Below are 21,527 nucleotides of genomic sequence, written 5' to 3'. Positions count from 1 at the left end.
AGTATCTCAATAGTGGCACATTAAATCATACTGCTCTAATACATATGTTACAATTACATTAATCAATATTACAACATATGTGTTATAATCTCACTAGTCGATGTATTACAACATATATATCATAATCGTACCAATCAATTTTTTGTGACACATCTATTAGTTACTCATTTTTTACCTAAATTTTTTCAACACTTTCATACATTCACATCCATCTCATACATCAACAACTTTTATATATTCACATCAATCTTATACCTTACTATTCATTATTTCATTTTTCCATCATCTCTTTCTCATCATTTTTATTAAGTAAAACATAACTAATATTTCATACATACATTTATAAAGAAATATATTTCTTCATTTTAGCACACATTCACAAAACAATAACATATTTTCATACAAAATCAACACAATATGCCGAAGGTCGGACACCCTCAGACTCAACCTAAATCAAACAGTCTAGGAATATATTGCTAGAGATCATATTTTCTCTATCTTAATAAAGTCTTCTAGCTTAAAGTTTAGCATTTTCAAGTTTTTCACTATTCAACACACACACACACACACACACACACACACATATATATATATATATATATATATATATATATATATTTAAAAGATAGTAACTTATCCATAAAACTACTTAAACTCATTTTTACTCGTGACCTTTTATGGTAAACTTTGTCTCAATGATTTTAAACTGATCAAAAACCTCTTTTATACCAAAAATCTATTTTTCTTATATAGTTTCAAGAAAACTTTATGGATTTTCTATTTAGAATAAGATAGTCTCATTCTTTCAAGATCAATAGACATATTTAGATAAGATATAGGGTTTAGGAGTAACTCCCCTAACTTGGAAATGGATCTCTAAAATTAAGTTATTCGTGGGCTCTAGAGAGAAACTCCACGTCTTTACTAGAAATATAACACCTTAATTTAATTTTTCAAATAATTAATTTTTGCAAAATTTTGGGAATAATAAAAATTTTCATTTAAACGGTTCCCAATACATAGTTCAATAAAGTATTTCAAATCAAGAAGCGTTACAAGTTTGCATCAAATAAGTGCTACAGGACCAAATTAAATACATCAAATTTCAAAAATCAATTTCCTAAGTCCTATAATAGTTCCATCCTTCCGTTCACTGAGTCTGGTGTTGTCATCTTGGTCATCTGAAAAATAAATGTAAGGGTGAGTACTCTACGTTATCACACATAAATACAAATACAAAGACTCACTTTGCCTACTCCAACCATTATATAATACTATTTAAATCATTATCGCAATCACACGCACATCAAGTACATATCAATCATTACACTGTATGCTCACTGTACACAAAAGTAAATCACATCAATTTATAGATGGTGCCTCACTGCATCATCAATCAATCCACACACACGTGCGCTCACTGCACATTAGCCATCCTCACTGTGGCATTGTGATCACAGATTCTTGATTCCCTCAACTTCAGGGACTTAATTTCACACCATGAATGGTCGTCAAATAACTCCCGCCTCACAGATACAGCGTGTGTGCTTATAGGCCCCTTGGCAAAGGTGTTAGTCAGAGGCCGAGTCAGCAGGAGAGCGTGTGGCCTATGGTGCACCCACGCTTGCTGTTAGTGTCACCACCACACTCTCTTCCCCAAGGTATTGTCACCACCCACATCTTCCACACCCCTAGTGTATCACTGAACCATTCATAGCTTTCCATGTATTCAAACACAATCACATTCTATATCAACATGCCATTTTCTATATGCATTTATTCACATTCAAAGCATGGTATTTGTTTCCACCAATGGCACATCCGCACATTCCAACCACATTGTAACGAGCTATTTCACCACACATTGCACCCAATGTCAATCATATTACAAACAATTATAATCAAACCATGCCATTATACACATAATCCAATCGCTCCCAAATCATATTCTACATGAAATTTTGACTAAGGTACACACTTTCCTTGATTCTATTTCGATCACATTTCATTATCTAGCTCTAACAACGAATTTTAAACCACAAGAGATAGGGTATGTAACGCCTTATATTTCTTTTCTCAATATATAAAAAAAAATTTCAACCAGTCCAGCACATCTAATCTCAATGCATAATCAGCATCCACATTTATCACATGTATACATATATATCTACATCATATATATATATATATATATATATATAAATCAAACACACAAACACATGACAATCTATGTATACACATTAATATATCAAAATATTATTACAAAATCTAGGGCGTTACAAGAAACACTACCTAAGAACTAGAGTTGTTCCTAACATCACAGGGTATATTACTATTATGAGAAGAAAGAATAGAGAAATAGGAACGAGATTTGAAGGGTAGGCTTTGAAAGCTTACTTAGATTTGAGTAGAATAAAATTTTGAGCTCAGATTTGAGAGAGATTGAGAGTTATTAGAGGTTTTCTCTGGGAAGAAAAAGGGAGAAAATAAAGAGGAAGAGGTGGTTTTGGTGAGAAATGAAATTTCTCAATGTGAAAACCCTTAAATATCCGTTAAACCCGCGCGTTCTTACTTGAGCGAGCGGGCTCTCGCTTAAGCGAGCTCTTTCTCACTTGAGTGAGAAAACTAGATAATGGTTTTTCTGATATTCTCGCTTGGGAGAGAGGTTCTCTTGCTTGGGCGAGAGGTATTCTCGCCTGAGCAAGAATGGGTTCAAAGAGCTCCTTGTTTTTCTTGCTACTCTTGGCTTGGATGAGCTCTATCTCGCCTAAATGAGTTGCTTCTTGCCTGAGCGAGACCCCTTCTCGCTTAGTCGAGAAGAAAATTAGGGTGATATTATCCTCTCTTGCTTGAGCGAAAATGCTCCAGAAAACCCAGTTAAGAAATATCTATCTCACTTGAGCGAGAAGTCATGCACCAAAATTCCTATTTTTACCAAAGACAAGGGAATAAAAATAAGGATGTTACAAGATTCACAATAACATTGAAACCTTAGCTGCCAAGAAGACAAAATGGCATCAAAACCTCTAGTCATCAAACTTCTTCGTAGCATAGAAGGCTCATGAATTAAATCCTAGCTTTCTAAGTTGACCTCACAAACCTTTGTAACACCTTAATTTTATTTCCAAATATTTTTTCAATAAATTAATTTCACAATAAATAGGAATAATAAATATTTCATTCAAATGGTTCACAATACTAGTTTCAATAAAGTGTTTCAAAATAAGGATGGATTACAAATTTTGAATCAAATCATTGCTACAAAATCTGTCAATACATCACAGTTTTTTAAATAATTTTTCTAAGTCCTATAACAGTTTCATTCATCCTTTTTTACTGAGCCTGGTGTTGATCCTATTGGTCATCTAAAAAATAAATGTAAGGGTGAGTACTCTACACTATCATACATACACAAGCATAGAGACTCACCTTGCACATTTCACACATTTACTAACATAATTCACACAATTCATCAAACAACATAATTTCATGCTTTCAAACATTCCAAGCATTTCACACATGCGTGCGCTCATTGCACATTAGCTACGCTCATTGCACATTAGCTACGCTCATTATGGCACTGTGATTACAAATTCTTGATGTCGTCAACCTTAGGGACTTACTTAATTTCACACCATGGATGGTTACAGGTTAGCCCCCGCCTCACAGATACAACGTGTGTAGTCACGGGCCCCTTAAAAAAGGTATTAGTTAGAGGCCAAGTTAAAAGGAGAGTGCATGGCCTGTGGTGCACCCACGCTCACTGATGGTGTCACCACCACCCTCTCTTTCCTAAGGTATTTCTACTGCCCCCATTTTCCACACTCCCAGTGTATTGCTGCAACCATTCATAGTTTCCAATGTTTTCAAACATAACCACGATAACATTATACACGCCATTCACACATATTCTCACCCATTTCATATTATTCATTATCAACCAATGGCATGTCAACACAAACTATCAATCATATTATATTCCACACTAAATTTCCATCAAAATTCAATCACAATCAAACCATTCTCATGAAATACACAACCAAATAAACAATTTCTAAGTATAATGAGATAGGGTAGAGTCTCCCTTTACCTCGGATTGAAGACCCAACACGAAACAATGGTAGAAAACGTCTGTTGTTTGCAATCTAAACACTAGCAAGTGCACTAGGATTGCAGCAAGTAATGAGTAAATTTAAGATCCGAGTATCGTCTCCACAGGGAATTAGGAACTCAATTATCACTTCACAGAAAAATAACCATTTGAGCCATATGAATTTGGGAAGAAAGTTGTATCATATAAAAGCAATAATCAGAGCAATCAAAAGTAAAGAACTTGCAGAAAAACAGAGTATAAGATTTGTGATGAAATGAAATAGCAATGAAGGATAGTTAAGAATTTACTTCACAAGAATATCAATATCAATCCAATTAAATCCTCTGAACATTCAAGCAATTGAATAATTGACAATCAGTTTCACATATACCTAGCCAAAGGTTAATTCCTTAACTCATTGACCCTAACAATCCACTAAACCTCCCTAATCCCTTAGGTGAGATTCAATTTCAGGTTGCATTAAGAATTAGAACTATAAGATTACAGAATTAGGTCTCCTTATCCCTAAGAAATCCCTAAACTCTGGTTGCCAATTCAGATCGGAGCAAACAATCCAATTCCTATTGGTAAAGATTCCTCTTGATTAATCAAATGAATTTCCATTCAAAGATTGCATGAAAAGCAGAATTAACAACTCAATTAATCCAAGAACTTAAAGTTCAGAAGATAAAGTCGAATCAATACATCAATTCGAGTTGCATAAACCCCTAACTATGGGAAATTAAGCACGCATTGCAATAAAAACAGAGAAAGAAGAAGAAGAAGATGAAGAAGAATGCAGAGCAGCCATGGCCACGAGCTCCAATCCGATCCCTCTTCTTGGAGCTTCAAGCTTCGACCCCAATCTTCTCTCCACTCTCTCTCAACGAGAATCTAACTAACAAAACAGAAAATGAGCAAAAGACCCCTAGTTTCGCGCTTCAATCATGTATTTATAGAAATCCCAGTTCTGCGCGTTGTCACTTCTCTTCACAAAAGTAACCATGCAGAAGCTTTATGTAGTGCGCGTGCTCACTTTTAAGAGCAAGAGTAACCACGCGCAACTTGCAGAGTTAAAGGCTTCTCTGGAACATTCACTTTAATTCATAAGAGTGGCAACGCAGGAAGTCAAGGGCTGCGCGTGATTACTTTCGTGAGTAATAGTAACCACGCGCAAGCTGTCCTGATACAAGTGCCTCTGGAATGCTCACTTTCATTGGCGAAAGTGACAACGCGCAGCTCATCAGGAATGAAGTCTCTCTGGAATGTTCACTTTCGTTGGCGAAAGTGATAACGCACACTGGCAACGCTCACTCTTGTAAATAAAAGTGATTACGCACAGGCTCCTCTTCTCATTTAGGCTCTGGAATGATCACTTTTACTAACAATAGTGATCACGTCCAGCCTGCATCCCATAATTCTTGTATTTTGGAGTCTAACATTGCCATTCTTCCTCTTTCTTTCCATTGATAATCCATTTTCATGAGTTTTGCTCAGATTATTCCTTCAAAAACAAGATAAATTCCTTAAGAACTAAGCATAAATTCTACAAATGCGAAAATAACTACAAATTGAAATAAAACTTTCAATCATTCTCTTTTTCTGAGTTTTTCTGCTTTCTTCATATATTTTCCTTATTAAATGAGCTAGAATTATGCTAAAATATCAGTAAAAATATGGATTCATCACCACCCCAAACTTGAATTTTTGCTTGTCCTCAAGCAAATCAAACTAAACCAAGGGTAAGTTCCTCCATTTTCAAATTCAGTTCATAAACTGCTTATTTCAAATTTTTCTAATTTCTAATTCTCTGTTTTCTGCAAAATTTTCAATCAAGTTGTTCATCCAAATACTCATCATAATATTCCTACTGCATAATCATCATTGAGTAAGAATTGCTACCTAAGTTCATATTTTTCATCAAAATTCATGTGAGTACAATTAATCAACATGATCACAGCTCACTTGGAAGTGTTTCTCTCATCACTCAATAGTGTTTAGGTGCTGTTTTCACTCTAAATCATCAATTTCACTGCACTCTACCATATACTTGCCCAATTTCTCCATCTCCTCTGCTTAGTACAATTAATCACACATCTAGAGGACTTTTTCAGGTTATAACAAGGCTAAGGTTAAGGTAGGTATCAAGGAAAATGAAAAACAATACATGCAATTTCAAAAGATCAGAGGCATTTTGAGTGATTTGTTTTAAAACTATCCTGAATCTGCATTATTCCTCCTTAATTCTCTCACTTATGCAGCAAACAAAATTTTTATTGCAGCAGAATTTTCATCTCTTTTCTTCTCTTTTTTTTTTTAATCTTTTTCTGCAGCACTTTGCTGCACTTCTTTTGAACTCACATTTTTGTTCTTTTCACAGCTTTGCTTCATAAATTTTTCATTTTACTGCAGCACTTTTGTTCTTTCTTTCTGGCTTGTTGAACTCAAACTTAGATAGTATGCTATATCCCACCCCAAACTTAGAACATTGCTTGTCCTCAAGCAATTAAAATCTGGATACCACCCCAAACTTAGTTTTAAAACTCATTCTTGATTAAACTCATTATGCCTCTGATCTTTTGAATGGTAAAAATTGGTTTTTCAGCAAGGCTTATAATGAGGTAATTTCAAGAAAAGGGATGTTAAGCTCAAAAGGGTGAACTAAGACATTTAATCATAAAGGAAGGCATTTAGGCTGACTAGGATATCAATCATGGCCTCTATCATGTGGGTGAAAACTGTAACATGCATATTCAATTTAAGAACAAGGGCAAGTTCTAGAGAATGCAGCCAAATATGATTAATCACACAAGAAAAAGAATTAGACAGCTCAAATCTCACTAGGTATTTATAAGTGATCATATGGATTAATGAAAACACAATGCACTTTTCAGAAATATATGCACCTAGTGGCAACTGCCTCATTTTTGAAAATACAAGTGTGATCTCATTTTGAGAATGGGAAAAACAACTTAAAAAGAAATTCACACATAATTCACAAAATTATCAATCATTTTTATTTGATTAACAGCCAACAATTTATTATCTATTCTAGTATTTTGGTGTTTTTCAGGAATAATTTAGTGTAATGTGAAGCTAACTCATGAATAAGAGGTAGAGAATGAAACCCCCCTTTTATGGTAGCTTAAGCAAGTGTCAGCTTCCATGGTGTGTGAGTGTTGTGTGGTTGTGATATTTTCTGCACAAAACACCAAAAATTCCGTCAATTATCAAGTGAAAAGGGATTGAATTCTGCAGAATTAATGTGTGTTCAAAACATAATTGTTCAGAATTAGCATGAAACCAAAATATACCAAGTGTGCAAATTACAAACTCAAATTCTAAAATGAAACCAAAAAGTTTGAAACTTAATTACAAGACCGTCAAGAGAAAATTCGAATTAACAAAAAAGAAAACAAAAATCCTAAACTAGTCATCTTGGGCATCCTCCTCATCAGAAATTTCATCTTCATCTTCTTCCTCATCCTCCTCATCTTCTTCTTCCTCCACCACTTCTTCAGTTGGCTGTGGAAAATGAGTCTTGTAGATTGGCAAGTCTTTAAAGACTGATGAGCGTAGACATTGAGCATTCTCGGCCAAATCTGGTGTGTGATAAAGTTCATCTTTGGTCATTCCCATCTTTTGACCAAGATTCATCAACATACATTCCAATAGCATAGTTCTTGCCTTCAAACTGCTGTGGAGCTCAGTTTGTCATTCAGCCAATTGATTTTGCCTTTCAACCAAAAGATGTAGGATGTCCTTCATCTTCATTGGTTTCTCCTTTCTGAACTGGGTGGGGATAGGTGCAGCTGAAGTGCAAGAGGTGGTGGCATAGATTTCCTTTACCATTGAGACAGAGATAGGGGGAGCAGATCTGATTTTCTCTTGGTATTCTCCAACTTCAACCCCTGCATCCTCACAAAGTAAAGTGATTAATGAGGGAAAGGCTAGTGAATCTCTTTTTGTTTTCAAAATATTTAAGATACATTCACTAATTACTTCCCCCACATCAATGTACATATCATTAACGATAGCAAACAATAATTCAGCCCTCTTTACTGCCAGGGTTGAACTATGCTTGACTGGCATGAAAGAGTTCAACAGAAAAGTACTCCAGACTTTAGCAAACGGTAGCAGGTTCTTGGTGGTGATACACTTGGGTTTTTGGGCGAGGTTCAGCTGCCAAGTTGTGCCTGGCCTTCCAATTCTGTGCAGGATTTCAATATAATCCTTGTCTGGACTATTCTTAAAGTCAGTGAAGTCCATCTGCCCAGGTTGCCTTTCAGTGTAAATTTCCAACACTCGATTGATGTTGGCAGCAGTGAAATCCACCCTCATACCCTTGACCATTGTGTGAAATTTGGGAATTTGATCTCCCTTGAACCGCATTGCATTTGCATAAAACTCCTGTTTAATTTCTCTCCAACCATTATCAGCCAAGGAGCAGAAGTTGTCCCATCCCCTTTTCTGAATTTCTTCTGGGTACTCAGGGTAGTTGCCTTCAGCAATTTCAAAGGCTCTATCCGGGACAATCTTCCTACTCAGAATATTTGCCTTGAAATAGTTTTCGTGAGCAATACTCCTGAACCTTGGATCATGATCAGTAGGGGTAGAGGTAGAAGGAGCATTTCTTCTGGTCGGCTGAGGTGGTGAAGAGGTTGCAGGTGCGGTTACTCTTGGCTGAGGAGGGTCAGCGATTTCAATGGGTGAGGAAGGTGAGACACCATCAGTTCTTGCTCTTTTTGTGGTTGGAGAATTCCTGGCTGTTCCAGCTTGAATATTCCTGATAGATCTCCTTCTTGGAGTGTTGCTGGCAGATCCAGCTTTGGTCTTCTTAGAAGGTCCAACTGGTGTATTCAAAGAAGTTCTGACCATTTTGAAGTGGCTGTAAAAAAAACAAGCAAGTAATTTGACAGTTTAAAATTCATGACACAGAATTGTGACAGTATACATCTCTTTACTAGACAAATTCAATCAATCCATGTGCAGAATTCCAATTTGCAGTATGGATCTTTTTACAATCAGTTGCTGTCATGAGGATGTAATCATATAAACACACAAGCAATATTGCAAATTACTAAGCAATCACAGTCAAAATTGGTTAAACCTTTAAATTTGTAGTTTAGAGTGCACACTCTCAAAGCACATCAGGTTAACACAGAGATGCTATTATAGGTCATCAACATATTTTTTTACATGCTCTCTTATGTAAGCACAAAAGTTATTTATCAGAGCAAAATTGTCACTTTTCAGATATACCAGCACTTAGGTACAAAATTAATCAAACCATATTCAGGGGATTTTAGACTGGCCTTCCTAATTTGTTCCCTCAGAGTTCACAATTTCACCAAGAATGCAGAAAAAGAATCACAATTTTCAACCAAATTTCAACTACTAATGCACTTTCATCCTGCCCACTAGAAGTGCAATACATGCTTGAATGGTTCCTAAAAGAAATTATCTTCTGACAGTAAAATTCCATCCAGAATATTGCCTATTGTTTCTTTGAATCACATACAATTAGAACAGTGCACTCATTCATTATCATCAAAGACTAAATATCAGCTTAATGCAGGACTTATCAGTATGGTATCTGTACAATCATGCAGTGCAATATACAGCAGTAACTCGTTCCATACAACTCAGTTCAGACATCAACATTCAAATATTGCATGCAAAGAGTATTTTCGTTGATGGCAACTGGAATATTTCTATTTCTTTCAAAGTCATGTTCAGGTTTTTTTTCATAATGCAGATGTGAATATGTTAACAGAGGAGATTGAATGACTTTGAAAACCTATTCACAGTATTTAAAGTTCCTTAAATCGAATACGCTCAAGATATTTCCCCACTTGCCATTTTTTACATTTTTCCAGAGTTACAACAAAGAAAGACCCTAAATACAATTTCGTAGAATGCAGAGAACGTACCTTGAGCTTCAGAAATGTGAATGACAGTGAGCAAGAGGGAGCAATTGCTTGCTCGTTGCTTCACGAAAGATTGAAAGTTAGAGGAATTTCAGAGGGAAATGGGGATTTAGGTTTAAATGGATGTGAACGTGGTTCCTTTATATTGAGTCTGGGGTCACGCGTGTGCACGTGACCACTTTTAAGTGAAAAGTGAACGTTCCCTTATTAATAAAATTCTGCGTTATCACTCTTGTCGAACAGAGTGAGTGTTCCAGAGAGCTTGGAAATTTTGAATGCAATGCGCGTTATCACTATTGCTGGGCAAAGTGATAACGTGCAAGCTTATTGCTTGAGCATGGTTACTTTTATCAGTAAAAGGAGTAATGCGCTATGAAATATTCCATACTTACCTGCGCGTGGTCACTCTTGACAAGGAAAGGAAGTGATCCAGAGAGTGTGTTTTTCTCATCTGCCTCTGCTTTATCACTCTCATCAGCGAGAGTGATTGTTCCAGAGAGCTGTGTTTCCCAGTCAGTTTCTGCGTTATCACTCTCATCAGCGAGAGTGATTATTCCAGAGGGGAAATCTCAGAATTCCATCTCTGCGTGATTGTTTTCCTGCAAAAGAGTGATTCCTTTCATCAATCCAAGTTCTCCAAACTTTAATTGGCTCACTTAACAAATCATAACCATTCCAATACACACTCACCATATAAAATACCTATTTCCCTCATCATGTTCACCCTTAATTACATATGCAACATTCATCCAAGGCTAAATTCTGCAGAATTTCTGCAGAACATGTATTCACTCCCTACTTATGCAGTTTTGACTTTTACATTACACACTCCTATCATGAACTCTCAATTGATTCATCATTTTCGCTCCAAATTACAGATGCAACAAACATCACAGTTGAATTCTGCAGAATTTCTGCTTAACATATTCACAATGCAATTCTGACTTTTCCATAACACATTATAGCATGAAGTCCAATTGCATTTATCAGATTCGCTACAAATGATAGATTTAGCATGCTTCAAAATTTACCTTTTGCATCATAATTACAGAATATGATGAGTATGATGCAGAACTTTGTATTTTGCAGAAAATTTGCAGAATTTGATAACTATTATTCAAACTGTACAAGAACTTTAAGCATTCTAATTAATTCCAATCTGCATTCTTGTTTCAGCCACCAGATTTATTCCAAACATCAGATTCAGCAAGGTAACCAAGATGAAAAGTTCAGACTTTGACTTCTATGAATACTGTTAATTCAAAAATAATACAGAAAACTTAAATTGGGTTAGAAATGTGAGTTGCCTATCACAAAGCACTTCTTTAATGTCATTAGCTTGACATTAAATGTTTCTCACTCAAGAGAAACCAGTTTCATGCATGATATGTTCCTTGTAAACTCCTCTCCATAATAGATCTTCAATCTTTGGCCATTGACCTTGAATTCTCTCCCTGTTTTCAGATCTTCTATAAGAATTGCTCCAAAGGGAGAAGTTTCCTTAATTAAAAACGGTCCAGACCATCTAGATTTCAGTTTCCCTGGAAACAATTTTAATCTTGAATTGAATAATAGTACTTGCTGGCCAGGTCTGAAATCTTTTTGCAGAATAAATTTGTCATGGATCCTCTTGGTTCTTTCTTTGTACAACTTTGCATTCTCATAAGCTTGTTGTCTGAATTCTTCCAATTCATGCAACTGTAAAACTCTCTTCTTTCCAGCACTTGACAAATCAAAGTTAAGCCACTTGGTAGTCCAATATGCTCTGTGCTCCAGCTCTAGAGGTAAGTGACAGGCCTTTCCAAATACTAGCTGATATGAAGACATACCAATTGTAGTTTTAAAAGCAGTTCTATATGCCCACAGTGAGTCATCCAGTTTCTTTGACCAATCCTTCCTTGAACTGTTCACTACTTTCTCTAGAATTTGCTTGATCTCTCTATTTGAAACCTCCACTTGTCCAGTTGTTTGTGGATGGTATGGAGTAGCAACCTTATGCTTCACACCATATTTCATTAACACAGCTTCAAGATACTTGTTGTAGAAGTGAGTACCTCCATCACTTATCAGCACTCTAGGCACACCAAATCTTGAAAAAATGTTCTTTCTTATAAAAGAAATCACTACCTTTGCATCATTTGATCTAGTGGGAATTTCTTCTACCCATTTAGACACATAATCCACTACAACTAGAATGTATTCGTGTGAGAATGATGGGGAAAATGGTCCCATGAAATCAATCCCCCATACATCAAATGGTTCCACTTCTAGGATGTTGGTTAATGGCAGCTCATGTCTTCTTGAAATATTTCCAGTTCTTTGACATTTATCACAGTTTTTCACATACTTCTTGGCATCTTTGAAGAGTGTAGGCCAAAAGAAACCTGCTTGCAAGACTTTTGCAGCAGTCCTTGAACTTGCATGGTGGCCTCCATATTCTGAATTGTGACAATGCCATAGTATCTCAGCTTGCTCACTTTGTGGAATGCATCTTCTAATTAACCCATCTATTCCAATTTTGAACATATATGGGTCTTCCCACACATAGAATTTGCTGTCATATAAGAACTTCTTCTTTTGCTGCCAAGTAAACCTCTTTGGAATGAATTGAGTGGCTTTAAAATTTGCAATATCAGCAAACCAAGGCATGTTTTCCACTGCAAACAGCTTTTCATCTGGAAATTCTTCATTTATTTCCAATGATTCAGTGGTTAAACTCTCCAAAGGAAGTCTGGACAAGTGGTCTGCTACACAATTTTCTTTTCCTTTCTTGTCTTTGATTTCTAGCTCAAATTCTTGGAGTAGCAAAATCCATCTTAATAACCTGGGTTTTGTATCCTGTTTTGTCAAAAGGTATTTAAGAGCAGCATGATCAGTATATACAATCACTTTTGAACCCATTAAATATGGTCTAAACTTATCAAAAGCATGTACAACAGCTAAAAGTTCTTTTTTTGTTGTTGTGTAATTCACTTGTGCAGATTTAACACTTTGCTTGAATAATAGATAGCATGTAATTTCCTATCTTTTCTCTGTCCTAACACAGCACCCACTGCACTATCACTTGCATCACACATGAGTTCAAAAGGTAATTTCCAATCTGGTTTTGCAAGAATAGGTGCAGAAATCAGTTTCTCTTTTAAAACAGAAAATGCATGCAAACAATTATCATCAAATATGAAATCTGCATCTTTTATAAGTAAATTACTCAAGGGTTTAGCAATCTTAGAAAAATCTTTTATGAATCTTCTATAAAAACCAGCATGTCCTAAAAAACTTCTAACTCCCTTAACATTGATAGGTGGAGGCAATTTACTAATGATTTCTATCTTAGCTTGGTCCACCTCCATTCCTTTCTCTGAAATTTTGTGACCAAGGACAATGCCTTCTTGTACCATGAAATGACACTTCTCCCAATTCAATACAAGGTTAGTATCTTGACATCTCTGCAAAACAGTGGATAGATTAGCTAAACAATCATCAAAAGAATCACCAAAAACAGAGAAGTCGTCCATGAACACTTCTATGATGTTTTCTACCAAATCAGAAAAAATAGAAAGCATGCATCTTTGGAAAGTGGCAGGGGCATTACACAGAACAAATGGCATTCTCCTATATGCAAAGACTCCAAATGGACATGTAAATGCAGTTTTCTCTTGATCCAAAGGATCCACAGCTATTTGATTATATCCTGAATACCCATCAAGAAAACAATAAAATGAATGTCCAGCAAGTCTTTCTAGCATTTGATCTGCAAATGGTAGTGGGAAATGGTCTTTTCTGGTTGCATTATTTAATTTCCTATAGTCTATGCACATTCTCCATCCAGTCACAATCCTAGTAGGGACAAGTTCATTCTTTTCATTAGGTACAACTGTCATACCACCTTTCTTTGGAACAACTTGGACTGGACTTACCCAATTGCTGTCAAAAATAGGGTATATTATTCCTGCATCTAACAGCTTCATAACCTCTTTTTTAACTACCTCTTTCATGGCTGGGTTTAACCTCCTTTGTGGCTACACAACAGGTTTAAAATTCTCTTCAAATAAAATTTTGTACTTACAAAATGAGGGATTTATACCTTTCAGATCTGCAATACTTCAGCCAATTGCAGATTTGTGTTCTCTTAAGATTCTTAACAATTTTTCCTCTTATTCTTCCTTAAGTTCATTGTTGATGATGACTGGATTTTCATGTTTCTCATCCAGAAATGCATACCGCAGGTGTGAAGGAAGTTGTTTCAGTTCTAGCTTCTGCATTTCTTCTTCTTTAGCGTCCTTTTTCAGCTCTTCTTTCACTAAATTTTCTGCAGGTTTTTGCATCGGCAGAGCTTCCAATTGCTGCTGCATTTCCATGATATCTTCTTCATTCAGAGTTTCAGATTTGTCATTCCCTGCAGATATTATTTCTTCTAACACAACAGTTTCATCAAATTCTTTCATATGGTGTTGTGTAATAAACGCATCCAGTATATCTACCTTCATACATGTATTATCTTCAACTGGATATTTTAAAGCTTCAAACACATTAAATATTACCTTCTCATCTTGAACTCGAAGCATAAGTTCATGTTTTTGCACATCTATTAAAGCTCTCCCGGTTGCAAGAAATGGCCTCTCTAGGATCAAAGGAATGTTAGAATCCACTTCCATGTCCAGAATTACAAAATCTGCAGGAAAAATGAACTTGTCAACTTTAACTAATAAATCTTCAACAACTCCATATGGATAAGTGTATGATCTATCAGCTAACTGCAGTGTAATGTTGGTAGACTTCACTTCCTCTATGCCAAGTTTCTGTAGAACAGCTAATGGCATCAGATTTATGCTTGCTCCCAAGTCACACAATGCTCTTCCGACAGTGCAGTTTCCTATTTCACAAGGAATGCTAAATGATCCAGGATCTTTCAACTTTTGAGGAAGTTTTCTCTTAAGAATGGCACTGCACTCCTCTGTTAAAGGTACTGTTTTGTCATGCTCTAGCTTCCTTTTTCTGGAAAGTAGTTCTTTCATGAACTTTGCATATGAAGGCATTTGCTCCAAAGCTTCTGCAAAAGGAATGTTAATTTGTAATTTCTTAAAGACATTCATAAACCTTTCGAATTGTTCCTCTTGTTTAGGATTTTGGACTCTTTGGGGATAAGGCAGCCTCTTGTATTTTTCTGGGTCTATTGGCTTACAAGCTTTCTCAAAGAGTTGCTTTTTTGTTTTCCTTTCAGAATTCATGGGAACTTTTTCTTTTTCTTCTAAATGGTCTTTCTTCAATAGTTTAAAATTTCCTTGTTGCAGATCTTGTTCAATTTTCCTCTCTGCTACATCATTTACTTTCTTTTCTTCAGGTTTAGGACTTGCAACTACAGCTCCACTTCTTGTAGTTATAGCTTGACATTGCTCCTTAGGATTGATTACTGTATTGCTTGGAAATCTTCCTTCATCCCTGTTGGATAGTTGTTCAGCTAATTGTCCAATCTGTGTCTCTAGTTTCTTCATGGAAGCTTCTTGGTTTTTGAAGCTTGTTTGAGTCACCTTCATGAATTGCAGCTTAGTTTCTTCCATCTCAGTCAACCTCTCATTCATAGGTCTAGAAAATTTATGATTTCCTTGAGGTTGAGTGGATGAATTCCTCTGAAAATAAGGCTGTTGTGTTGCTGAACCTGCATTAGAAAAATGCAAATTTGAGTTAGAATTCTTTGCAGCAAAATTTTGATTATTCCAATTAGAATACTGCTGAGTTCTATTATTCGAAAATTGAAATCCAGGGGGATATGATGGCTGTTGTCTCTGAAAATTATTCATATAATTCACTTGCTCTTGTGGTTCACTTGTGGATGCCTCATATGCAACATTTACATGGTTTCCTCCACAAAAATCACAACTTAGCTGACTGGTAGGCATACTCCCTGTTTGCAGATTGTTGATTTGTTGTGTTAAGGCAGCTAATTGTTCTGAAAACATTTGATTTTGTAGCTGATTTTGTGCAAGAAAAGTTTCCAGAACCTTAGCTTCATGACCAGAGTTTCTTCCTTGATTCCTTGAGTTTGAATTCTGATACATTGAAGATGCCATCATGTCAATAATCCTCTGAGCTTCTTCCAAGGACTTTGTATTTAATGAACCTCCAGCAGCAGCATCAACCATTGTTCTTGTTACTACATTCATCCCATTATAAAAAGTTTCCAATTGCATCCAATCTAGAATACAATGATGTGGACACCTTCTTAGCAATTCTTTGTATCTTTCCCAAGCTTCATATAATGATTCTCCATCTTGCTGAACAAAGGATGTAATTTCTTCTCTCAGCTTAGCAGCTTTGGATGGAGGGAAGTACTTGGTTAGAAACCTGTTCACAAGTTCTGTCCAAGTTGTAATGCTTCCTTGTCGTTGAGCTTGTAACCAGCATTTTGCTCTATCTCTCAAGGAAAAAGGAAATAGTCTCAGTCTGATGGCTTCTTCACTAACCCCATTTATTCTTATGGTGTCACATAGCTGTAGAAAATTTGAAATATGTAGGTTAGGATCATCAGAATTTCCACCAGAAAACTGATCTTGTTGGACTAAGTGTAATAAGGCAGGTTTAATCTCAAAATGGTTGGCTTGAATAGTTGGCCTGATTATAGAAGAGTTAAAACCTTGCACGTTAGGAATTGCATAGTCCCCTAATGTTCTAATTCTATTTTGTTTTGCCATCTCTATTTCTGAATTTAGTTGTCTTAAAGATGTAGGTGTTCTTTTCACTCTAGGATTGTTCTGAAATTCTGGAGAATGGACAGCTTCTAATTCACTATCACTCCCTATGACTTTTTCTGCTCTAGGCTCTTTTCTCAATCTCCTTAAGGTTATGTCTATGTCAGGATCAAAGACTAGAGTTGATTTGTTTTTGTTTTTGCCACGCATATACCAATCAAAATGAAGCAAAAGTAAACTACAAGTTAGTATTCAGAACTGCACCACGAAAATTATGCAGCAAATATCAGTAAAAGTAATTGAAACACAAGTTTAAAAGCTGCAGAATTATGCAGAATGGACAAAATGTCTAACTACAGACTAATACTACAGAAATTCAGAGAAACAAAATACTCAATCTAGCTATTCTTATGTTACTAATGATATTGAAACTCAAATTCCCCGGCAACGGCGCCAAAAACTTGTTTGCAATCTAAACACTAGCAAGTGCACTAGGATTGCAGCAAGTAATGAGTAAATTTAAGATCCGAGTATCGTCTCCACAGGGAATTAGGAACTCAATTATCACTTCACAGAAAAATAACCATTTGAGCCATACAAATTTGGGAAGAGAGTTGTATCATATAAAAGCAATAATCAGAGCAATCAAAAGTAAAGAACTTGCAGAAAAATAGAGTATAAGATTTGTGATGAAATGAAATAGCAATGAAGGATAGTTAGGAATTTACTTCACAAGAATATCAATATCAATCCAATTAAATCCTCTGAACATTCAAGCAATTGAATAATTGACAATCAGTTTCACATATACCTAGCCAAAGGTTAATTCCTTAACTCATTGACCCTAACAATCCACTAAACCTCTCTAATCCCTTAGGTGAGATTCAATTTCAGGTTGCATTAAGAATTAGAACTATAAGATTGCAGAATTAAGTCTCATTATCCCTAGGAAATCCCTAAACTCTGGTTGCCAATTCAGATCGGAGCAAACAATCCAATTCCCATTGGTAAAGATTCCTCTTGATTAATCAAATGAATTTCCATTCAAAGATTGCATGAAAAGCAGAATTAACAACTCAATTAATCCAAGAACTTAAAGTTCAGAAGATAAAGTCGAATCAATACATCAATTCGATTTCCATAAACCCCTAACTATGGGAAATTAAGCACACATGGCAACAAAAACAGAGAAAGAAGAAGAAGAAGATGAAGAAGAATGCAGAGCAGCCATGGCCACGAGCTCCAATCCGATCCCTCTTCTTGGAGCTTCAAGCTTCGACCCCAATCTTCTCTCCACTCTCTCTCAACGAGAATCTAACTAACAAAACAGAAAATGAGCAAAAGACCCCTAGTTTCGCGCTTCAATCATGTATTTATAGAAATCCCAGTTCTGCGCGTTGTCACTTTTCTTCACAAAAGTAACCACGCAGAAGCTTTATGTAGTGCGCGTGCTCACTTTCAAGAGCAAGAGTAACCACGTGCAACTTGCAGAGTTAAAGGCTTCTCTGGAACATTCACTTTAATTCATAAGAGTGGCAACACAGGAAGTCAAGGGCTGCGCGTGATTACTTTCGTGAGTAATAGTAACCACGCGCAAGCTGTCCTGATACAAGTGCCTCTGGAATGCTCACTTTCATTGGCAAAAGTGACAACGCGCAGCTCATCAGGAATGAAGTCTCTCTGGAACGTTCACTTTCGTTGGCGAAAGTGATAACGCACACTGGTAACGCTCACTCTTGTAAATAAAAGTGATTACGCACAAGCTCCTCTTCTCATTTAGGCTCTGGAATGATCACTTTCACTAACAATAGTGATCACGCCCAGCCTGCATCCCATAATTCTTGTATTTTGGAGTCTAACATTGCCATTCTTCCTCTTCTTTTCCATTGATAATCCATTTTCATGAGTTTTGCTCAGATTATTCCTTCAAAAACAAGATAAATTCCTTAAGAACTAAGCATAAATTCTACAAATGCGAAAATAACTACAAATTGAAATAAAACTTTCAATCATTCTCTTTTTCTGAGTTTTTCTACTTTCTTCATATATTTTCCTTATTAAATGAGCTAGAATTATGCTAAAATATCAGTAAAAATATGGATTCATCAACGTCCCTCACACAGGGTTTTGCCCTAGATATGTCACGACCCCCTTTTCATACCGAGAATATTATTTCTACATCACTTACTTAGCTCATAATACTCAAAATACACAAAATTATACTACATTACTCCCTCTATATGAGGTCTCAAAATATAAGGAAAACGACTTTAATGCAAAATTACTCCACCCCAGCCTTCTAACACTTCTCCACTGGTCCATCAGCCTGTGAAGTAGATACAACACCTACTACATCTGCTTACGTACCACCATACGATCATCCTAGTACACACACATAAACAACAGAGACAAAAATGCAAGAGGCTGAGCTTATAAAAGAAAAATCATATATATAAATAGAGCAAAATATTACTCATAGGCAGCCCCATGCATTCCTAGCCTATCTAATGTACAACATAAAAACAATTCCAACTGCTTTCACAGCTTATGTAATCCAGAAGGAACTGAGCTAGTCCAGGAGCGATCCATTTGGTATCTGAATCTAGACAGCACAGCTCAGCATGCTCTATAATGATGCAAGACATATATCTCAGCATGATGCAACATAAACAAAATCATATTCTTAACAACTCAATTGAAATAATTCATAATATTTCAGCCAAATCTTAGCTTTTAAATTAATTAACAATAGTTACAACTTAGAAAATAGCTTTTATCCAAGAGATCTGACAAAATCATCTCAAAACTTCTTGTAATAACATACCAAATCGTTCCAAACATCGTTTAATAGTTAAAGTAAGCTCCCCTTATCTTAGAACAACGATTCACACTAGATCTACCAAATATTACTTGTTTTAAGGCAAAATCCAATGAAGATTTAGTTCTACAATGAAGTTTCTCCTAAGATATCATTAACTATCTATAAGAAAGAGAAGAAAAAAAGAAACGAATGGTAAATCTAACTTCAAACTTATAGAAACTTACTTCAAATCCTTTAAAACAGACGTAGAATCTCAGATCTGGTGAGAAATCTAAGTTTAGGAGAGTTTAGTATGAGAGAAAATTGTGGTATATGACCTTGGATCTCTCTAGAACCTTTAAGAAGTGTAAAGAAATGAAAATTTCATGCAAGCCCCCCTATTTATAGGCAAAATTTTGAAAAATAAATTTTGGCACTGTTCACGCTGAAATTATTATTCACACCGACTTACTATTCATGCCAGATTTACTGTTCACGCTAACTTTACTGATCCCTTTTTATTTTTTAAACTCCATCTAAATCTATTCCAACACCAAATAATCCTTCAATTAACATTTAACAAGTACAAAACATTACAGATTACTCAAAAATAAATTTACAGGCCTGACAAAGTACATGAAAAAATCACATGAGAACTCAAGAGAATAAGAAAAGGGAAGAAAATTGGAAACCCTAGCTCCCAAAACTTACCTCCAAGCATTCCAAGCGTGATTCCACCCTTCAATCTAGTTCATATACGACTTAGAGGCAATTTAGTCGGTGAAAATAGTTTGAGGGTAGAGAGAATGAGAGAGGGTTTGAAGGGAGAAGTGAGAAATGAAAAATGAGTTTCCCAAACCCTAAACCCCTCAAATACCTTAGCATTCATGATATTCGAGGCATCTCTCGCTGCAGTGAGACCCTTTCTCGCTACAACAAAAATATTAGCGGAAATTGTACTCTGGTTTCTGCATAATCTCGTTACAGCAAGATTACACTTAGAAAATGCACCTCCTCTGTTGTCCTCTCGCTACAGCGAGGAGTCTCTCGCTACGGTGAGAACACAATAAAGACACCCCATCTCCTGAGGCCTTCTCGCTATAGTGAGAACCCTTTCGCTATAGCGAAAACGCAACAAATTCACGCCACTTGCCCAGAATCTTTTCGCTATAGCGAGAATCTTCTCACTACAGCGAGAATGTCTCTACAGTTGAACCCAGCCTATATTTCCAATCAATTATAGCCCAATCAAAAGTCCACATTCACATTCTACTTGTATATTTATCCACATATAGTCACACGCACATATTGATATCACTACATAAATCAAAGTGCACATTCAAATAGAAATCTAGAATTTATATTAATAAACAAAATATTATTACAAAACTCGAGGCGTTACAACCTTCAATAGTGTATTAAATCATACGTGCATACTTAAGCCCTATAATTAAGTTTATCATTTTTTGCACTCATTACAAACTTTTGTTTGTATGATAAAAGGTTGTGATCATAGTTAAATACAAAATGTGTTTTGATTTGTTTTTGGTTTTTTATTCAACTTATATTTCAATTTATTTTAGTTTTTACATCTTGTACTTTGAATATATTTCTCTTATCAAATTTTTCTAAGTTTTTTCTTACTATGTGTATGCATAAATTAATAATATTTTTAGATGGCAAAGTGAAGAGTTTGTTTTTTCTTGTGTTGTTTTACGTAACTATAAATGTCACATTTATATATGAGATACATGTTATATATTTCATTAAATATTAAACAACTTGAACAACATAAATATGTTAAGATCTTTAAAAAATGAATATTTAGTTTATGTCTTCCAATTCATTATTTTCATCAAAGCTAAAATCTATTAAGTGTAGGTCTACCAAAGCAGATTGCCTTTATTTATACTATTGAAGTGTCATATAATAAGATTAATATCTAATTAATATTAATTAGATTTGAACTTAAGTATGCTCAATAGAATAACTTACAATTAAGTTTAAGTTGACTTAAT

General features: G+C 35.5%; 1 protein-coding gene and 1 non-coding gene across 2 annotated transcripts in view; one reads left to right on the top strand and one right to left on the bottom strand.

The window, feature by feature from the left end:
- LOC113855630 (glycine-rich cell wall structural protein 1.0-like) overlaps window positions 1-21,527 on the bottom strand; it is a 52,902-nt gene that overhangs the window by 24,183 nt on the left and 7,192 nt on the right. The gene's annotated exons all lie outside the window — the stretch shown is intronic.
- Window positions 16,222-16,328, top strand: LOC113856761. The gene has a single exon (XR_003502994.1). It is a non-coding gene; the product is annotated as a small nucleolar RNA R71 (small nucleolar RNA).

This window comes from Abrus precatorius, unplaced genomic scaffold, assembly GCF_003935025.1.
Source record: "Abrus precatorius isolate BTA unplaced genomic scaffold, Abrus_2018 Scaffold11, whole genome shotgun sequence".
Classification (NCBI taxonomy): Eukaryota; Viridiplantae; Streptophyta; class Magnoliopsida; order Fabales; family Fabaceae; genus Abrus; species Abrus precatorius.
Note: the sequence above shows the minus strand (reverse complement) of the source record. Positions and strands in the feature narration are given on the sequence as shown.